Genomic DNA, 23,001 nt, shown 5'->3' on the forward strand with positions numbered 1-23,001 from the left:
TAAAAGTGGGTAATTTACCGTTTACCTGCCATATCACCAGGCCTTTTGAAGTCAATGGTTAACTGCTGACTTCAGGTTGTAGAAGAAATCCTGACTTAGTACTGGTATCTTAAGTTAAAAAAAGAAAGTTATCCTATTACTTATGCTGTCTTTGGTATTTTGTTCTGCTTTAAAATAAGCAGGGGTTTTGCAGTTTGGGTTTTGGTTGGGTTTTCTTTGTAGTGTTTTGTAGTTTGTTTTGGTTTTTTGTAATGTTTGGGTTTCAGATACTACAGGGCTATTTATTTAAACCAGTTGGCTTTATTACTTTTTTTGAAATGACAATGTATTTGTGTTTGTTCTTAAATAATTTATAAGACATGGGGTTTTACAGTGCTTAAACCCCTGAGTTCAGACTGACAAGAACCTAAGTTTACTGACACTTCCACAATAACAGATTATGTACCCTGCACAGCAAGGGTGCCCTTTCTCCCTTATACTGCAATACGCACAGCAGTGAAGACAACAACCCTTTCAGTGTAACAGTGATGTCCAGTATCAACTGGTGATGTTGACTTACGTGCCTACATATGGGTACTGGAGATACCATTCAGCTTACGGTGACAGTGGTATTTCTAAATCCACATAGTCTTGTAACCATAGAGAATGAATGTACTTCACCTTCCAATGGCTGCAGGAAGAGGACTTGTATAGTTCAGCTTTCAGAAGCTTAAAACTTGTATTTGAAAAATATTGAACAATTTTTGTCCTCAAAATTATCTAGAAAACATATATATATATATATATATATATGCAGAAGTACCTAAGTAAGAATTAAAACTACCTAATGACTGTTACACAAATATGTTGGCAATGGGGTTTTCTGTCACTGTCTCTCCGAGCACCAAAAGCCCTGCTGTTCCTGTGCTCCCACCAGAATCTCCAGTTTGCTCTCTGCCCTGCAGCTTCTGTAATATAGTTCTCTGCAGCCAATATATAAATCAAGAGTGTGTGATGACCTGGAGGTATCATAAACCAAATTGAATTTAATATCACAGTAAATAACAGGAGGTTGCTGTATTGATGTTATTATTTTTCACATTTCATTAAGAAGTTCAATTTATGAACTTAAACTGCTGTGTAACCCTCCTTGCACCTCATGATGTCATAAAATTTAGGACCTTGAATTTAAGTTTCATTTACATATGAGAGAACACAACAGTATTGTATAATTATGCCTATGTGAAATACTTGTATTCACAGAAGCCTTTAGACATCAGTGGTGGATGACATGTAAAGGGAAAGGAAGTCAGACATCTGTGAATCTCTGGAGTGTATCATGCAGAAAAAGGTGTGAGGTATTACGAATGCTGACAAAGCCCTCTCAGTGAACTTCTTGGGTCACTCCATGGTGTCATGATGGCACGCTGTTGTCGTGCTCTAAAAGTGATTTAAATGCAAAGAGAATGAAGATGAGCATGTATTTGAAATAAAGTTTTATATTCAAGTAGGGACTGATGCTAGTCCAAACAATCCTGCTAATATCATACCAGATAATGTTCAAGCAGGTAACTGCCACAATGGAAAATCAGAATCAAGATGCCCTCAAGCCATAAGACTGTACCTCCTTACACTTCTCCTTTTTCTTGGCAGTATGTCAGAAAACATCCCAGTACCAGCATATATATAATATAGGACTGGTGGTTTTCCCATTGTCGCTGCAGACTGAGTGCCGTCAGCCCATGTCTGCTGTGTGCTTGCAACTTTAGTAATCGGGGGGGTTTCAGCCAAAGAAAGTCAGCTATTTAAATGCTTTCTTGCAAGAGATGTTCCAAATATCTTGTTTACATCCATGCTAAAATGTGAACAAACCAGTGATTCACTCCTGAACTAAGACTTCCACGTATTGTTTAACCCTGAAAGAATTTTTGATGACTGAATGAATTGTTGGAAAGCAGAGTTTTACAGTGGTAAAGGTGCACATTATCACAAAAGTATTGCAGATACATAATCTACACCTATGGGCTATAGGAGCATAACCACTTAGGGATAGGATCTGAAGGGCTCAGGTCAAACCGTTCACTGTCTTTGCTAGCTCTGCTTTAGCTCCGCTTTCCTCCACAGATAGGAGCAGCAAGGTGGGTGTCTACTGTCATCAGACAGATGTGCACAGGGACTAACTCGGTCGTGTTCCTTCCAGCTCCTACCTGCCAACTCATGCTCCTTCCTTAAGGTGTGTAAAGCCTGCTGCGCAGTGGCGTACAGCAGGAGCAGCCACGCAGGGCACAGTCAGTAGCACTGTGTCAGACACCTGCTTATGGTTCAGCTCGGGCTGGCTTTAGCTTGAGTTATATGGATGTTACGTACAGCAGCTCCATACATCTCAGCTCTGGCCCAGGCTTCCTTGGTTCTGAATAGATGCAGAGTAACTACTCTCCATGCCATCAATAAACAGGTTCCCACGGGCTCATAGTATACTAGACATGTAGCCTGTTAGCTTGCGGAACACTTCACCTATGAAAAAAATAAAAGGAATGATGCATCTTCCCAATGCATAATGTGGCAAGGAAAAACAACAAAAAAAGCTCAGCCAGCCATCATTTTGACTGTTGCACACAAATCCCATCATAAAACCGCTACTAGTACAAATCTTGTTAGTATCTTCAATGTTAATTAGAATTTGAGTACACTTACACATTGAATCAGATTAAAAATCTTGAAATGAACACAGTCCCACACTAAGGTATGAAAATTCATCTTGGTGCTTTGCAACTGAAAACATGAATTTTCCAAGTGTCTTCCTTTTTATACAGATAGACTTGCTGCACGATTATTGCAAATCGCATTTGCAAGTCATGTCTCTGTATGCAACTCCCCTAACTATTGAAACTACATAAAAAATTCATAGTTGGGAAACTCAGTTACGAATTGTACAATTTTTTACAGGTGAATACTTTGGCATAGATTCACAACCTGACATAGTCCTGAAACATTTCTAAAGTGCTATTAGCTCAATAATAGATGAATTAAAATTTAAATTATTAATCCTGTTTGTGCAATTTTACCTAAATGGGACTCAGTATCTGAAATCTCTAAAAATTCACGATTAGCATAAAAATCTATATAGGACTATTCTTAACTCACAAAAAGAAAGGGGTGCACAGCATTCTGCAAACATGAAAATAAGTATAGGATCAACTCACAGTTTCTTTTTTGACATTCATGTTTTAATAGGACAGCTCATGCAAGTAAAAAGGCAAAGATCTGACTCTGACCCTTGCTTCCAGAGCTCTGCAAATGCTGAAAGCCTGAAACAGCGTAGAGAATGAGCGCTGGAAGCAGGAACAACATAAGGAAGGGTGTGATGCTGCACGGGAAGCAGGCAGCCATGCCAAGCCATAGGTGTCTTGGGGGAATGCATTCGATTTCAAGTGGAAACAGATGATTATGCAGAGTCAGAGCTTTCCAGCTGGGACAGTATGATCCCTTTGTGATCAGGGTAATTTCTAACAAGTTTTTAACATCATTTGATTCCCACCAGACTTTATACCAATGGCAAAACCATGGCAAAAATGAGTTAATTAGTACCTGTTTTGCCACCCTCCATTTAGTCCATACATATTTCAATCAACAGGTATTTCTTCTTGATGCCAGGCTTGCATTTTCCTTTACATGCTTAAAAGAAGGACTAACCGAACTGAATGCAAGAAGAAAGAAGGAAAAAAAAAAAGAAAGAAAGAAATGTGCTTCTTTGTTACCTTTAAATTCTTTTAGTGATAAGAAGGGTTTTCTGTCACATGGGCTTCTTGTAATTAATGATTCAGTATTGGTCTAATCCTGAACATAAAACACGTGCCAGTCTGTTGTCATGGAGGTAGTTGTGATATGCTTTCTTTGCAGGATCAAGAATGGATGGCCTGGGAGAGATCACTTTCTCAATCAAGCATGAAGAACCCTCATAGCACAGGTACCAAAATCTGAGGAGTTTCTTTCAATAAATTTGCTTATTGTAAAATGCCTGTAAGGTAAAATGTTTTTGTTTAATTTCCCTGTAAAAGCCTGGACACATATACATTGTTTAAAACCACAGATACACACCAGGCTGGCCACTGTTCATCTCAGAGAGTCCCACAGGACAAGTTAACTATAAGCCTCCCTGCCAGACCCTCAGGCAAAAATTTGAGAAAACAGATGGGCCCTGAAGGTCAATGGACGTCGGCTCTGCTAGGCCACTGGGAGAAGTAAATTCCTGAGCCGAGGATGTTTCACAAAGAAAGCAGAGCTTACACTCTCCAGATGTTCAGATTCAGGGTGTGTCAGCAAAAGCTCTCTGGCTGGTTTCAGCTGTCAAGATAGCACTTGGAGGAAAAGAGGAAATTTCTCAGGCAGCCTCAGTCTAAGCTACGCTGTTTCACTGGTCCAAACTGGTGGTCTTGGATTCAAGCATCAGAATCAACCCAAGAACCAATGCCTGGAAACATGGGACTGTGTATTTCATAAGGAACCTCTCTCTCGATAGTGTACCTCATACGGTATTCTTGTGTAATTATTTGTCATTCACCTGAAAGTTTCCTGCAGTATGATTTTTTTTTTTTTTTTTTTTTTTTGTCAATCATACTGTTCTAGTTTTCTTTGCAAAAGCTTGGGGACACACTGTGCAAATCCTTCCTTCCAAAGCTTGTGGACTAAAACATGGGTGGGATGCACACAACCGAATCTCTCAGTGCTGCACGGCTCCCTTTCTGCACAGCTACACAACACCCTCAAATCCCAGCTTTTGGCTTGGGTACCCTCAGTGAGCAGCAGCTCCTCCTGAAGCCACCCCTGACTCTGTCACAGAGAACTTGGCCAAAACCAGCCTATCTGGAATGATGCTCACCACATACTCAAAGGGATATTTGCTCCCATTTATTTTCTGGTTTTCTCCGGGTTATTTTTTCATTCTTGCTCATTTTTCAGTCTCAGAAGCCCGAATCCTCACACATTGGTTCAGACAAAGAACACAAAACAGTAGGACTGTGGGACTCTGGGACTACTGACAGTTTACATCATTGCTCCAACTTCCCTCAAAAGAAAGAAAAAAAAATGTTGGTGAAAATCTTTTCTACAGGATTTTGTTGCTCTTTCTCTTAATGGTGTCCTCAGATACCACTTTGGCTGCTGCTGCAGCCACTCAGGCGCTGGTCCCACTGATGCCAGGGGAGGATTTGCTTCCAGTGCTTAGGGAGAGGATAGCAGCTGGCCAGCGTCAGCAGAAGGAAAGTTGCACAGACTGCTAAAGTGGCTGGCAAACTGCCAAGCTCGACAGAAAACAGCAGTTTCTTCAACAGTGGCCTGCCTGGCAGCCACAACCGCAGCCAGTTCAGCAGGACACTGTGCTCAGCAGCTGGCACTGCACAGTGCTCCTCCCTGCTGCAACTACCGGATCTGGATAAATTGTCCAAAACACCCTAGATCTGGCAGCATCACCAGATGCATCATTTCAAACCCCTCAACAATGGGCAGCTGGCTCCACCACCAGACAGGGGGTACCCAAAACATCTTCACAGTCCTGGGCACCCCTGCTGCAATCTTGGACTCCAGAACTGCCAAGTGTACTGAGGTAAAACTCCCGAACCTCAAGTGTACAGAGATAACAGTTTTGGAGAAGGTTTTGTTTTGCTGCAGCCTTGCCTCCACATGAAAATCCTGAAGCTGCAGACTAAAACCAGCCTCCCAGCACCACCAGGAGGGGCTGGCTGTTGGACTCCCACCCAGTTCCTCAGCCAGCTCTCCTGCAGAGCTGGTGCTAAGGAGGCCCTCATTCAGTAATGGCAAGCCAAGCATCTAAAAATCATTCTTCACACCTCCAAAAATCACAAAGCTGGCTTGAAAGAAGTCTTAGCTCTTTTTGTCTTTCCCTTCTGGTTTATGTGTTTGGGGATCTTTTTGGGTTTTTTGTTTGCTTGAGTTTTTTAGGTTAGTGTTCTACAGGTCATTTAGTCTAGCTCTGAGCATATATGATCTCTCAAGCCTGCCTTTATACAGGTAATCCATGCCCAAACGAACACTCTTGTTTAAAAAAATCAGACCACTTCTAGTGAGGAAGTTTTAAAAATTAAGCCCTAAATACATATGGAATGACCAAACCAATTTTGGGTGTAGAAAATGCTGCTCAGAAATTTTCTGCACAGAGGTTCCAGTCAACTCATCCTTGTAAATCCTTCAGTGGAAAACTGGAAGCCAGTTACTGCTGGGTCCAAATAAAGCTTTTACATTTTTTCTAGAGAAATGGGAGGGGCGGGGGGGGAGCCACAGAGGAAAAAAAAATAGTTCTGGGTTTGTATATTTACATGATTACAGAATCACTTAAAGATGCAAATAGATCAGGATATCAGGTTGATTATTACAAAACCCAGTAGGTTTTTCATTTCTGCACCTGTTTCTATAGCAAACACATAATTTCTCCCTTGAATCAGCACTGATATATCCACCTGGCTGATGAATGCTAAATATCATGACATATTTGGCAGGGAAGAGAATTACTCATGAAAACTTTGGCTTTGATTACACCTTCAGACCCTGCTACTTGCTGTCTGCTCTCAACTTAAATGGCCAAAAGAGATAATGTGACTCAGGCACTGGGTGGGTATTTCTACCTATCAAAAATAACACCTTAGCTCATTTAAAACATGGCCCATAAATGCATACACAGGGGGAGTAGGGGGAGAGTAAAGAAAAAAGCTGCTAAATGATCAGAGTATTCTGCATTTCTGTAACCCCATCTGGAAAACTGCACCTGGTTCTGCTCTCCACAATTCAAGGACTAAGCTGGTAAACTAAAGAAAATTCAGAAAAGAGCTATGGGAGTGAAGACCGACCTAAATAATACACTTTACATTGGAAGAACTTGGTCCTTTTGAGCCTAACAAAGGGAGGGGGTGATTGCTCATAGTCTGCATGTCTAAGTATGAACACAGACTCACAGACAAAGCTATAATGAGATCCAGTGGTTGGGAGCTGAATCTAGACAAATTCAAGCTATAAAATAAGATACATATTTTTAACAGTGATAGTAATTAACCACCACAGCAACCCAGTGAGGCATTATGACAAAGTCTCCTTCTTTGGAATTCTTTAAATCAAAATCAGATGTTTTTCTAAAAGACATTGTATTTCAAACAGGAACAAGCCTGATGCTGTGTGTCAAACAGGAAGGCAGGCTAGACCATCACAGTAGCCCATCTGGCATTATGAACCATAAATTACAATTATTCTTTTGCAATGAACCAGATTCTCCCCTGAGAATTGACAGAAAGTTTTTTCATCAGAATTGGAAGTGATGTTGTTGGAACAGGGAGAGTGGAAAGGTGAAGCAGAGTATCATTTATAGGAAGAGACATTATTCCATCAACTGATACAGTTTCATCAGCCCTCACTAGCTTCACTGGAGTTTTATCCAGCTATATCCATTCATCTAATAAAATATTTTATCTCCTGACAAACTCAGCTTCATTTATTGTGGAAGATGACTGAAGGACTAGTCACAAGCTTGCAATTAGGAAACGCAAAGGGAGAGAGAAGCAGACTTAGAATGAAGGTGAGAAGAAGCTACAAAATATGGAAGGGTGAAGGACAAATGGGACAAAGTTGTATTTGTGATGAATCCAGGGATATATTTAAATACCTGGTAATATTAGGTACACAGTCAAAATGCAGAAATTCTTGCTTTACTCATTACAAAGGTGCTGAGCTCCTGAGCGCATGTGCAGTTTGGCAGAAAACACTAGAAAAGTGACAACGGCTCAATTGCTTCATCTACCTTTCAATTAGGGATATCCATCATATGGAAAATAAGAGATTTGACCTCTGATGACCTTGTGTTCTTCTTCACTATTATATATATTTTGTATGGCATCGGGAAGGGCCTGGCAAATCAGCTGCTTGCCCCCTTGGTCAAGTAATTGAAATTTCACAGATCCTTAGATGCAGTGTTTTCTGTAAAACCATCAGAGCATGGAAACGTGTTAGCTGAATGGGCAGAGACAAACGACTTACAAAGAGAAAACTACAGGTGGCTCCATACAACATAAAGCACATCCTATTTTCCCAAGGCAGACCTTTCCCCTACCTGGATTACATTGTGTGAAATGCCTAACGCTTCAGAACAGAGACAATCGCAGCTTAAAGTTGCTGTTCTGGTATGAGCCATCTGTAACAAGTCTGATTTTGCAGGAAAGTTCAATTGCAGAATCCAAGGTGCTTCCAGCTGCTTGCTGGCCCCTGAAGGACCAGAGATGGAGCAGGAAAAGCAAGTGTGATACGTGTCCAGTCACACTTAACCATCATCAGCTTGCTTCTGATGCCAATAATCCTGCAAGCCCCTCAAATAAACAGCAAAATATTTTACTATGCCAGACAAAGTGGGTAAAAAAACCAATCAACTGACAGTGACAATTATATAGCAAGATTACAATGAATTACCTTGTTATTAAGTGTATTGCAGCATTCTGAATCACTTAAAGTTACAAGTACTCCTTCAGGCTGTTCCCTAAAATACAGTAACATAGGATAAGAAATAAGACTTATTAAAAAAGTAGATCTTTATCTTGAAACAGATAGAATAAGTAGTTTTAAGTGCAGCAAAGCTATACATAAATATACATAAAGCATAATATTCAGAATTAGTCCGTTCTTACAAAAGTTTATTTTTAGAAGTAACCCTGGTGATATAACAGGATGATTATTACATATAAGCATTGCTACTTGAGGGAGTTAAAGGTTTGGACTCTCAATAGCCAAGGTTTTATCCAATCAATTAATCAATAATGACATATACCTGTGACCAGATTAAAGCCTCATTTCCCCAAAACACAAAAATATGTACAAAAAGCATAATTACATGACCTTCATTTTCTTAGTATTCTAAGTAGCAGAATGATAGCAAACCTCAGGGTCATTCAAAGCACAGTACACGTATCTTCACAGTCCATGCCAAATGTATCTCATTTCCAGCTGGTCAAATTCCAAATACTGTAATACCAAAAATACAGAACAGTTCTAAGAATCTTTCCAAAATCTCATAAATAACTACTTCTGAAATATGTCCCAATCACTAATTTGATTAAAATATCTAAATAAAAATCTTATTTAGAAGTACATGTATTCAACATTAATATACTTCCAACTATACCTGTATGATTATGACAAGATATTTTTTCCTAGAATCCACTATAAACTTTCCTATATTTTTACAACATCTCATATTTTTGGATATAGATTAATTACAGGAAAACAGAATAAAGTAATGAATATAGTGGAAAAGACCTTTGCAATGTATATTTCTCATCACACAAAAATCCCCAGGCACATAAGCGTTAGGAAAATTAAACACATGCATATACACGTGCAGGACAAGGATCACTCTAATGAAGGCACTATGGCTTCAGCCAACTTATCACCAGAGACCTTGCAAATACTTTAAAATTAGAAGACAGTTATAAACTTATTCTGGTTTAACTTCAGGACAACACGTTTTACATATCATGCTTCCATTTACATACGTACTTACGTGATATGTCAACAGAAAACAATGCACTGATCTCAAATAAATAATTCACTTCAGCTAATATATTAAGAATGCTCCTTACAGAAACCCCTTAGTTGTACTCAAGAGTACAAATGGCACCTCTAGAAGTACAAAGAATATGAAGAATGGCCTGAAAAAACATGCCACACACCAGAGCCTTCTTGGAAATGCCAGCCAAGGTGCTTTGCTCAAGGAGATAGATGTGTGGCAGTGCTGAGGAGGGAAGGTAGCTGGCCCACGGAGCACTCAGCAGTGCCTGTCGCTACAATGCCAACCACTGCTTTCCAACAACACTGTTCTGGTTTGGGAAAAACAAACAAACAAAAAAAAAGGAGAAAAAACCAAACAAAAAATCCCTCTCTATGAAAGAGACTTTTCAAAGGCAGGTACAGCCATCAGGTACTGAACTGCCACTGACAGTCAACAGAAATCAACTGCCTAAGTGCTACTTCAGCCTCTGAAAATCCACCCCGAGGACTATGCCACCACCAAAAGGATGGCCAGAGGGTCTAACCTTTACCCAGAAAGGTTTCTCGACACGCCACAAAAGCACACTTAGATTTCACAAGCGTTTGAATTGCTCATCTACTGTCCCAAAGACTTCTTATTTGATGTAGCCTTCTAACTTTCAGTTGCATATAATGGATTGCCACACAAATCTTAGTCCGTGCTCTTATTTTCTGTCCTTGAGCATTTTCATGTTTTCACCAAGGACAACCCTCATGGCACTTACATCCTGCTTCTGTCAATATTCACTTCTTACATGCTACCCAATATCAAACAACATACAGTAACTCACTTCAAGCAATATCAGAGGCAAGAGGTAGGCAGGAAGGAGAAGGCTGGTTGTGAATGGCTCCATCACCAACCACAGCTAGCACTAATTCCTGCATATTAATATATCATCCATAGGAAGGGTCATGCAAATTGCTGTTGGTGGTTGGTCGCATAGCAACAGTGGAGCAAGTGCAGAAACCCAAATATCACCAGGCTAGAGTGCCACAGCAAGCTCTCAGGAGGCAAGAGAGTACAAATACATGACCAGTCTACAGAAGCTAACATAGAGAAACACTCCTCTTTAACAGGAAATTAAAAATCAAAATCCTGAAAAACCCAAAGGACTTTCCCACTTCCACTAAACATGGGAAGGTTTGGGGCTAAACATTGCGTGCACCCACAACCATGGCATGAGTTGGGCTGCACCCAGCCAGGAACCACAAGTGTTGCTTCCCAGAACCAGTCCTGTTTATCAACAACTTGAACAAGGGGACCAAGTGCACCCTCAGTAGTCTGAAGTTTGCAGATGACACAGAGTTGGGCAGGAGTGTTGATCTGCTTGAAGGTCAGAAGGCTCTGCAAGAGGGATCAGGACAGACTGGGTCAGTGGGCCAAGGCCAACTGTATGAAGGTCAAGAAGGAGAAGTGCCGGGTCCTGCACTTGGGTCACAGCAGCCCCACGCAGCGCTACAGGCCTGGGGCAGAGTGGCTGGGAAGCTGCCTGGAGAAAAGGACCTGGAGGTGTTGGTTGACAGCTACCTGAACATGAGCCAGCAGTGTGCCCCGGTGGCCCAGAAGGCCAGCAGCATCCTGGCTTGTACCCACACAGCGTGGCCAGCAGGACGAGGGCAGTGGCCATCCCCCTGCACTCGGCACCAGTGAGGCCGCAGCTGGAATGCCGTGTGCAGGGTTGGGCCCCTCACTGCAGGAAAGACACTGAGGGGCTGGAGCGTGTCCAGAGAAGGGCAACGCAGCTGGCGAAGGGTCTGGAGCACAAGGCTTATGAGGAGCGGCTGAGGGAGCTGGGGGTGTTCAGCCCTGGAGAGGAGGATGCTCGGGGAGACCTTATCGCTCTCTACAGCTACCTGAGAGGAGGTTATGGTGAGGTGGGTGTTGGTCTCTTCTCCCAAGTACCAAGGGATAGGGCAAGAGGAAATGGCCTCAAGTTGTGCCAGGGGAGGTTTAGATTGGTTGTTAGGAAAAATTGCTTCACTGAAAGTGTGGTCAAGCATTGAAATAGTCTGCCCAGGGAAGTAGTTGAGTCACCATCCCTGGAGGTATTTAAGAGACATGTAGATGTGGTGCTTAGGGATGGAGTTTAGCAGCAGACTTGGCAGTGCTAGGTTAATGGCTGGACTCATATTTTCAAGGCTTTTTCAACCCAAATGAAACTATGATGGAGGGACCCTGCAGCTGCTCTCCCGTTTCCATACTGCATGTGGAGCTGCAGGTGATACTAGCATGTGGATGGCACTGGGACATCTGACAAGGGTCCCTCCTCTGGGTGCCCATCATGCCTCCCCATACACAGACCTGGGCACAGACACTGGACATCACGTGGCTATCCAGTTCCTGTGGACTTCTGTAGGACACAGGCTTCTGAGTGCTTTCATGGCTTCGGCAAATGCCTTTGCATTTCTAAGTGTCTGCTGATTTTGGTGAGAGCTTTGAGACTGCCCTCCAAAATGAAGTTTGCCATCCCTGTGGACAGCAAACACCGCTAAAGGGCATTCTCCAGATTTTTTAGCACCCTGCAGGCATTATCATGCTTGACAGCTTAACATGCTACCACTCGGGCCTGGGATGGCTGCCTGTAGTACCGCCACAAAGTAACCAAGGCTCACCCTATGTTAACAGTAGGATTCCAAGAGTGCTCTTCAACTATTTTAGGAGCTTCAGCACCCAACAAACCACCTTCCTAAGTAGAATCTTCTGGTTGTCTCAGCAAAGCACATAAGCTGAATTTCTTCCTCAGCCATGGTGATAGGACACCTAGGTATGCTCTGTGTCACGCTGGAAGGAATTTACGCCACCACCAAACAGTCTACTGCTCTTCTGCAGAAAAACACAGGGCTTCTACCTGCAGACCTGATTGATGAGCACCCTGCACGAGTGAGTGCTAACTCCACATGCAAACAATGGGATTTTTTGTGTAACTTACACCAACCTACATATGAGGGGTCACTGACTATGGCTGTTGGTATAATGAACTGACATGTCATCAAAACCCTGGAAGACTCTGATAAAAGATTTATTCAAAAAGCAGGGCTAGAAGGAGACTGGATCCTGACCCCATGAGAATGCCACAGGCATGAATCCAGGGATTTTAGGCAGCACTACCACATGGCACAGCAGGCCAGACAACCACTCTGGTTTCTGCTCCAGTTTAGATGGTCCCCATGATCTGCACAAAACTATGCTGACAGCCTTGAGAAACTGCCTAGATGCATCGCAGCTACCTTATAACCTCCCCCCGCAACCTCTTACATGTAAGTTCAGAGCTCCATCCCTTCAAACCTGGCTACACAGAAAAGCTGTATTGTTTTAATAAGACTAGCTTAGAGCAATGTCCCTAATGTTTGACAAAGTTATACTGGGATAAATAGGCTCATGTTGGGATGGCTTATCACAAAAGGGTATGATAAGATAGTTCTGTTGGAGAACAGTACAACTCAGTCTCCATGAGGGATATAAATATCATAACTTGGTGAGGAAAAGCAAGTAGAAGTACAAAAAAACAGGTGATAAAGCTATTTCAGTGGAAAATAGACTGGGCCTTAATGTGTAGCACAAAACCTCAGCTGGAACAGAAAAAAGTGCTAGAAACTGCTTTTAGATTATTCTCCTTGAAAAAAACCCAAAACATTCAACATACAGGATTTTTGTTTGATGATTGCCTTCTGAATTCAGGGGCATATCAGATCCTTATTCCTGAATAAAGAAATAAAGAGTTTCTATATGGAGTAACAAGTTCCTGAACTTTGTTCTGGAATCTGTGCCCCTATGCGCTATGAGATCAAAGTGATCTTTTATCCTGTGAGTTATTTGCCCAAGATATTTACTGTCATTCCACACGCAGGTTCAGCTAAATGTACCAGCCTCACTCACCCCTCCTTAGCGTGTACATAAGTGCCATCTTCTGGCCAGTGGCTCTAAGAGAAGTAGTAAAGAAAAAACCAACCCAGAACATAACCAGTTTTAAACCTAAGGAGTAAAGCCTGTGAAGAATTACTTGCTCTAGAAATAGTAGTGGACAAAGAACAAGTGCCTAGATTTAATGTGAAGGAATTTCATCTGGAAGGTGACAGCTTCCTCCTAAAGTTCAGACCTGTCATATTTGCAAACATCCTTCTAATGTTGGTAGAGTGGGGAAGAATAGACACAAAGCTCTGCTTTTAGGTGCATCTTAGCCAAATAATGTCATTTGCCTTGGAAGCAGTTATAGCCAGTGGCTCAGCAAGTTGTCTTTATTTTGTATTCCCAAAATCAACACACTGAAACCTGAAGCGTTAAATAGATGCCACAAACAAGAATCATGCCACTGGTACTTCTCAACAGTACCAAGGAAAAGTGTTCAAATTTCTCTTAGGGCACTTCAGAGAACCTTACATTTGCCACCCCTGTACTGTGTTGTTGGGCTGCAGCAGCACCACAGAACCCCATTGAAAATACACACCCAAATCAAGAGAATCTCAGCGATCTGTCCACACTGACACATCTATTTATTGCCGTATTTTACAAACTTAGGCCCAAGAATTGTTGTCTCTTGTATAAGATTCTCCTTCCTCAAGTATAATCTGACTATAATTTTTTACCAGTACATTACAAAACCAAAAATGCCTTAGTTACATATTCCTTCTTAGTCTTAAATACTTCATTGTTATATCCCATAGTAAATTAAGTATCACTGCTAGTACCCAGAATTTTTCTTATTGCATCCCATGACACTTAGCTGCCTTAAAATCCCATCTTCTGAAGTAGTGACTACATATATATCTTTATGTTTTAAAAAAAAAACACTTTTTCATCAGCATGAGGAAGAAACACCAAAAAAGCCAACTTCCAAAAGCTAGAAAGCAAATAATTACAAAACACGTATCTATTGTTCTTGATTACTTTTTGAGTACCAATCATTATGGGGAAAGAAAAAAGGACTGAGCATGTTTTTTGAATATCTAACAAAGGCAACATAAAATAAGGCACTTGAACACAGGTTCAAAAATAAGGCACTTGAACGCAGGTTCAACAGAATGGGTTACTGCAAACACAGATTAAACAATATACTGCAAACTGATTACAAACAAACAGAAATCGCTTTAAAATCCAGAACCCCTTTTGCCCTAACTTATATGGGGAGGGAAGGAGAGAATCTAAAAGGAACAATAGGGAATTATTTATTGCTTCTAAGATGTTTGGCACAAACTCAAATTTTGAGACCTAAAGTGAGCTTGATGAGTTTTGTGATAACCATGAAGGACAAAGCTCCCAATGCTTCTGACCTACTGATGCCAGAGGGAGCTTGAGTACAGAGCAAAGGAACAGAGACCTGCAAAAACATTTCACCAAAACCCACTGAAGCATGGGAGCTTTACCTCAGTGAAATTCAGAAGCATTAAGTAAGGACATCAGGGTTTGATCCTACTTCGAATTGATTTTGCAAAATAACTGTCGGTGCTGGAAGAGGTGAATGTTCCCAGGCTCTACTCACAAGAAATCAGTAAGCTGGTTTCATAAAGACAGCACTTTGTTTCTGTTGACTGCGTAATCTCATTCTTATTCTCCTAAATAAACAAGCAAACACAGAAAACAAGAAACATTATTCCTATCCAGTTAGACACAAACAGGTTTTTTGCTTCCTCTGTAAGTGAGGTGAGAAGAGGTGGGAAAAACTCTTTGAAGCAAAGTTTCACTGAACCCCAAAATCAAACACCTTGTTTTAAAATACCTAAAAAGAAATGGAATAAAAAACTAGGATCACAGTTACCAGAAAGATACAGAGGTTGTACAAGTGGTGAACAGTTTCATATTTCTAAGATGTTTACTGCTACTGGCTTACACACATGCCTAGAAATTGCCTCATACTCAGAATGGAATGGTGGCTGCCTCAGAATTGCAGGCTTTTTCAAAAAAGTCACTAAAAAGCATCAGTTGTGACTACTAATTTTAAAAGTTTGTTTCCTATTGTGCAGGTTTTCTAAAGCACTGAATTTTAATGTCATGATGTGAACACATTCGTTACAGTTGTTCTTATAAACCCCATAATGTGCTAGAAAGATTATTAACCATCATATATAATGTATTTCTGTGTCTTTCCTTACTTTATATCCACACCATCTCTTAAGCCACATTTAAACATAATTTTTCAAAAGAATTCATTAGTCTTTATTTACTGGCTGTTAGCTCTTAGCATCTCTGTGCCTCTGAAGGACAGCAAGAACAGCAGTACCACAGTATTATCAGAAAAGAAGTAATTTCTGACATACTTTGATCTTCAGTCTTGCACCTACAATAAAACCTTTCCTAGTTTCACAACCTTGCCAGTCTCCACACCACAGCAGAAGAGGGTGGTGAGATAACTATGAAAGAACAAAATGGGAAGTCTTGTTCTCATATGTCTATCAGCAAAAGCAAGTTTAGATTGCACAGAAAACCTCAACGGTGGTTTGTCTTCTACCAGTACTCTATACTTTCCAGTGCAAAACCTACATTCACTTAGTAAGGAGTTGCACAGATATCTTGCAAAGTGAGCTCATTATTATCTTGCTGTGTGATTTGGAATCTCCGTAAATACTGGGCAGTCCCATCTCCATACAGTTATCTAAAATATTTTATTAAAGGCAGAAGCTTCCTCCTGTCTGCAAAATATTAAAATAAATGGTTACACTAAGCATCAGATATAGACAAGCTGCACCTTTCAGTGGTTAGATATCCATCAACAGCAGTTTTAGAGTCTCAGCAGCAGTAGGAAAAAACCAAATATTTTCTTAACACTAAAGGCAAGTCTACAGTAGTAACTTTGTAGTGGAACATAAAAATCCAAATGCTCACAACAGACAAAATCCATAAATTCCCCCTACTCCAACTTCCCTCAATAAGTAGTTTCAAAAGTAACCCCCTGGCCAGAAAGAACTATTTGACACCAGGCTCAAATCTTGGTATTCATTGAGAATACAAGAGAAAACCTCACAGCTAGCGCATCTTAAGTGCAAACATCAGATCCATCTGTCTGCATCAAAAGGCTGCCTGCAGAACCACCTTGTTTTACTTTGGTCACTTATACACCAACAGTGCAAAGGAAAAGAGACAACCTCTAAGGTGACCAGCTGTTAAAAGTTTACAAGGTTTTCTAGAACCCAGGGCTTTAAACTATACCTGTGTACTTACAGTGGAACTAAAAATCAGGTTGAAAGCTAGTTCTGTCCAAAGCTTCTGCACACTGATTCACTTAACTAAGCAGGCAGGCGAAACTCCCTGTCCTACGAAGTTTCCACAAGGCTTTCAAAGTACAGTTCCACTACAGTCTGCCTGTCGGTAACACAACAGTTTACAAACAGTAAAAACAGATCAGCATCCACAAGCATCAGTTTAATTCTCAAGTACAGAATCACAGTGCCAGGCCTACAAGTTCATTGCTGTCAGAGTGCAAACAGTAAGAGAAAGAAACTCTTCCCTCAAAGACCTATTGATTTCAGGGGTCTGATTTTAGCAGGACATGTATTTGATGCCAACGCTTAGAGAACAGTTAAGTAAACCCCTCATCCATGATGTGAGGTAGAGCTACCCAGCATACCAATCACACTGCAAATACTTATAAATCATGAACGTATACAGTATCATTTTAATAAACATTATAAAGCCACAGCAATATATTGAACATTGCAGGAAAACCAGGTTTGCTTTTCTGTAGAACACAGTATTCCAGGAAATTCTGGCAAAAAAAAAAAGTTGTCCCTAAGTTAATTTACACCAGTAAATTGGAAAGTGATAATGCGCAAGTGATAACTAATCCTTATCAAATGAGTCAGAGAAACACTGACAGGCAGAGACAGGTAATCAAAGAACAGGGAATATGATTCATGGATGATAGTTGTCAATCATTTTCTTTATCAATAATGATGCACAATGCTAATAATAACGTAGGAGACTGAGCAAAATTGAGGATTCTTAACATCTTCAAAGATCAAGACTTACTGTTATCACCAGAAGAAAGTGACAGACATACCATTATGTAAAAATCTTTATTAATGCCTAAGCTAACTGAAATTCAGTTAAACTTGTCATTTTATTCATAATGAAATACAAGTACTTACTGAATTCAAAACCATTTCAGATTTCAACAAGCTTGAATAAGACTTGCACATGTATTTCATCAGCTGGCACAAAGAAAAAAAAAGAATCCTTTACATCAAGTAACCATCATTTGTTCTGAACAGCAATTTCCATGCATTGGTGTGCCCATTTATTGCCCATCTGTTAGAAACAACAGTAAGCAAGCTGAACAAACTAAACGCATGCACCAACACAAGTCAAAACTGTTAAACATAAGTCATATGGAAAAACAGTTTAAGATATGTATTACATGAACAACAAGAATGACACTATATGCTCTATGAGCACACTGGATTGCACGGTCTTTGAGGCAAAGACCATCCTTTATATTTTAGAAATACATAGCACAATGCTGGGCATTGTCCACCCTGTATTTATACAACGCCTAATGTTGTTACAAAAGCAACTTTAAATAATAAACCTGCTGCATGTTTAAGTACCTTTAAATGTAAAATTGGCAAAAGTCTTAATGAAAAGAACGTGCTTTTCACTAAGTTACATTATTATCTATCTCCTCTCTCTAGTAGTCATAATACTATACAAGCAATGGCAAAGTTTACTTCAAAATTACTGAGCATATTATCTTGGTGAAACAGATCTGCTTTGAACAGCAAAGCCATGGCCTAGTAAAACCCAGACTTAAGTCTAAAGCTGCAGCAATTAACCTACTTCACCCCTTCCCACCCCCAAATCCTAACATTCAGCCCCTCAGGAACCAGAATTTAATTCCCAACAAACAAGAGTTGCCAGGGATAATTCAGGATTTGTCTATACTGCAGTCAGATCCAGGACCATATTACAGCACAGACACAACCACACCAGACCTCAGCTTGGTGGGTGAATGGGCATAGAGCTCAGCACAGCCAGGCAACTGAATAATGAACTATGTACAATTTATTTAAAGAACAAAGTGCCCGCACTTTCGTTTGCCCAAGAGTTGATAAACATTCAGAGACCCTCGTTACTGACTTTGAGGATGCACTAAATTCTTGAATTGGTGACGTAAAGAATGTACTAATTACCGAGGCTTCAGATTTCTGCTATTTTTAAAAAGACACCTGGTCCTAATGATATGAAGAAATTGTATGGAATAGGGACAATAAGTTAAGTGTAAATATATGTACTCAAAGAATGTAGGTATAGTAATTAGGTCATGTAACCATATAGTTTGAAAGAAATAATTCATGAGATAACTAATGAAAGAAGGGGTCTGTTTCTCTTTCTCTAACTTTCTCTAACAAGGGACCTGTTTATAAGTTATCTAGAGGGAGCGACTAAAAGAAACAAGAATAAGAAACAGATAGTTGACAAGGGCATAAAGTAGCTCAGACCGATAAGAACACTGCAAACTTGCAAGACCATCACATTCCAGGCAAAGGGTGAGAAGTACACCATGAGGAAGACCTACGGCCTTCCTCCCAAAGACCACTGCCCACATGCTGTCCAGGAGACCCTTGCCCACAATTCTTGGAAGAATTTGTGCAAGCGAGAAGGACTGATAAGCTAATTAACATAGGAAGTGAGAGTAGGCAGGTTTAGGTAGTGAATATGTATAGGCGTTAATTGAGTATTTGTTGTTTTATTGTATGAATATGAGAGAGTTCGTCACTTTGGGTGTGCATGACTTTGGTGGAGCGACCCCCCCATGCACCCAGCGCTGCCGAATAAAGATAACCTCCGCTCACTCGAATATTGGTGACTGATTCTTTAAATAATTTTGGCGACCCAGATGGGACCTCCTCTGCTCGGCTGCAGGACCCATTGAGAGCGGGGACTCCCTAGGGTACCCCCGGGGATTTTCCTGGAGGGGCTCCTCATCTCATCTGGATCACCGCAGGAGCAGACAAGGGCTCCATCTTACGGAGCGAAGGTACTATATTTATTCAAATATTATATTAATTGTAAATATTATATTACTATTATATTTAGAACAGTACTGTTTCGGATATTTCTGTTTTGGGGACCGGTCCATTTGTAAAGCTGTCCGTAAGTCGTAAGATTTCTGTGTGCTTAGGCAGGGTGGCGTATGCTGGGTAGCTAGCACCCAGGTATACATTTGATTTTGATTTAGTAATTTGCGTTTTAGTCTGAAGACTAAAACGTTGGATAATTTGGAGTCAATCCACATACATAGGATTGACATTTGATTCTGTTTTGGTATTTGTTTTGATATTTAGGTAATATCGGAAATTCGTGTTTTAGTTTGAAAACTGAAACGTTGATGATTTGGAGTCAATCTGTGTATATAGGATTGATAATTATAGGCTTAATATTAATTGTTGTACTTATTTTATATTGGAAATGTAAAAACATTTCTGTATTAGGTGTGATATAAATGTTGGTATGTGGTTATTGTCTTGAACGTCCAAGGGGTGAATGTGAACCTCTATATGTTTTAAAGTGTAAATGGTGTAAAGAATTATTGTATGTGTGGTGGGGACAAGAAACTGAATGCCCTAACTGTAAGGTTTGGACGCCTTGGGATAAGAGAGAGGGCTGTAAGTGAAATTAGAGTGGTCTGTGGCTGGGATAGCGGAGATAATATGGGAGGAAAACAAAGTGGTGGAATAGTAAGAAAGAGTCCGCTGGGATGTGTTCTAAGTCACTGGAAGGAAATGGGGGGGGCAGCCTGGGGGAAGCGTGAATAAGACAACTTTGGTTAAATACTGTAATCAGTGGTGGCCCCTGTATAAGTTAGGGGATGGAGAAAAATGGCCCTTAAACGGGACACTGAATTATAATGTTTTGCTACAATTAATGTTGTTTTTAAGGCGAGAGGAAAAATGGGATGAAGTAATGTATGCTGGTATGTTTTTCACTCTGAGGAATCACCCAGAGTGGCAAAAGAATGTGGTATTAACTTAGCTCCACAAGATCCCTTAATATTAGCAATGGGAAAGGATCAGAGGGGAGGTTGTGGATCCTTCTATGGAGCAACCAGAATTAAACACGTTGTAAGATAAAACTTGTACTAATGTATGTAAGACCTGAAGCGGGGGTGGGGTGGAGAATCAAAGACCCTGTGAAAGTGTTGAAGTATTGGGGTGAGTTTGTACAAACCCCCGTACCCGCTCGAAGGTGCGGCGGAGTCACGCTGGATGCGCGGCAGGGTGTTTGCTGTTTGCCTGCGAAGGCGTGACACGGAAGAACACAGACTTAAAGCAACAAGAAGCAGATTTGCATTCAGGGTAAGAAAGAGTTGAAACAGAAGTGCTGTTGCAGAGGCAGGCTTGTGTAACCTGCAGAGCAGGTACAGCATCTCCTGCCCCGAACCCTTCTGCTGGGGAGGAGGAGGGGGTTGCTGTTGCTGACGATTGAGCGGAAGGACCCGACAATGTCACCCCAATTGCTGCAGCATTTGCAGCACAACAGGACCGGTAACGGCCCCTCTAGGGCAGGGAATGGGTCTGAGGAGAGTAAAGGTGAATCTTTGATGGGGAAATTTAGATGCTTGGAAGTTGTTGTGAAAGACTTATCAGGATGATCTAAAGGTTCAAGTTGATTGTTGCTAGGTAATCGTGATGTAGAAAATTTGATAAAAGGAACAGGGAACATTGATAGAAAGGAACTGGGAAGTGCTAAACTGGCAGAGGAGGAATGTCAGGCAGAAGTGAAAGAGTGAACCCCTCTCCTGTGGGATTGGATCAGTGAGCATATTGTAGGGAAAGCGGACACTGGAAGCGAGACTGCCCTAAGCTAAAGAACCAGCAAGGGGTTCTGGTGAACTAGGGACTAGGAAAAATGAGGTGGAATTTTTAGCGAATACAAAAGCAACTTATTGGGTGTTGAACTTCAGTGAAAAAAAATTTGTTACAGTTGTGGGAGCTGCTGGCCACCAGGAAAACATCCTGAAACCTTTAAAGTACAAACTAAGAAAACAAATAAGAATGCCAAGTTCACCAAAATCTTTGTTGGGATGAGATTTATTAGAACATCTAGACATTTAAAGAAGGAGAAATTAACCTAAAAGTTGAAAATGATCAATTAATTGAAATCTTGAGCTTATCTTTAATTCAACAAAAAGGTGGAAAAGAGGACCTCCCTGAAGTAAAAGAAATTTTAACCAGGTGTATCTGGAAATAAATTCCAGGAAAGGCGAAAAATGCTTTACCTGTTACAGTAAAAACGATAAGGGGGAGGCTTGCCTAGTTCAGATAAAATATCCCTTGGTCAGTAAGGCTGTGGGAAATACTGGCAGAAAAACTGAAATAAAATACACTCTGTAGTAGTTCTACTAATGTAAATCTGTGTGTTTTACCATGACAGTGACTTGTTATGGGATGCGCAGATGAAACTCTGCATTGACAACAAAGTACAAGGAATAAGGTTGGTCAGGTGCCTCCTACCACAATCAAGGGCAAGACTGGCTTGGCCTCCGTGTTTGCCACCAAGAAGGATCTTGAGCTCCGCTGTTGGCTGCAACCCAGTAGGCGCTGAGCGGTGGGAACATGCCATGCCAGACCTTGATGTGAGGAATGGCCCCCTCTGTTATAAGAGGGTCATCCAGGAAGAAAGAACATAAGACGGCCCATTGAGGCACTGATTTGGAAATTGGAAACTGCCTGGCCGACCATGAGGCCAGATGAGTAGCAGAGGAGGTAGGAAAGGAGGAATTATGCTTAATACCAGACGGTAAAATCCAAACTGTAAGTACAGATCAGGAGCCAAACTATTCTAAAGAAAACTTAAAGCTAATTCAGGACATGAATGATAAATAAGTGGACTTATTTGAGGGATGGTCGTATAGTGGTACCATCCAATTTAATATGGACCACAGCCCTAACAGAACATAATAAGACGCATTGGGGAGCTGATAATTTATATAAAAGTCTAAATCAGAAATTGATAGGGCAAAACTTGTATACTGTAATTAAAAAGGTGACTCAGCAATGCAAAATGTGTTTGAAAATTAGCCAGGGCAACAGTGGCAAGTTGATTTTTCCAAACTCCCAAGAAAAGGGGGGTACCGATATTTATTAAATGGATGGACACCCCAATGTATCATACAGTACTATGGACCTGCAACTTGGAATCCTAACGAACTCATTAGCGGTGCTCGAGAACCTATCTACAATCTGAATCGTATCATTTGTCTACAGGCTGTCTTGGAAATTATTACTAATCAATCAGCTAAAGCTCTTGACTTATTGACAGACCAAGCAACTCAAATACGAAATGCAATTTATTAACACAGGATGGTTCTCGATTACCTGCCAGCTGAAGAAGGAGGTGTTTGTGGGAAATTAAATGTTTCCAATTGTTGTTTGAAAATTGATGACAATGGTGAGGTAGTTAAACAAATCACATCTGAGATACGGTAGTTAGCCCATGTTCCTGTCCAAACTTGA

Source organism: Falco biarmicus, chromosome 2 (assembly GCF_023638135.1).
Source record: "Falco biarmicus isolate bFalBia1 chromosome 2, bFalBia1.pri, whole genome shotgun sequence".
NCBI lineage: Eukaryota > Metazoa > Chordata > Aves > Falconiformes > Falconidae > Falco > Falco biarmicus.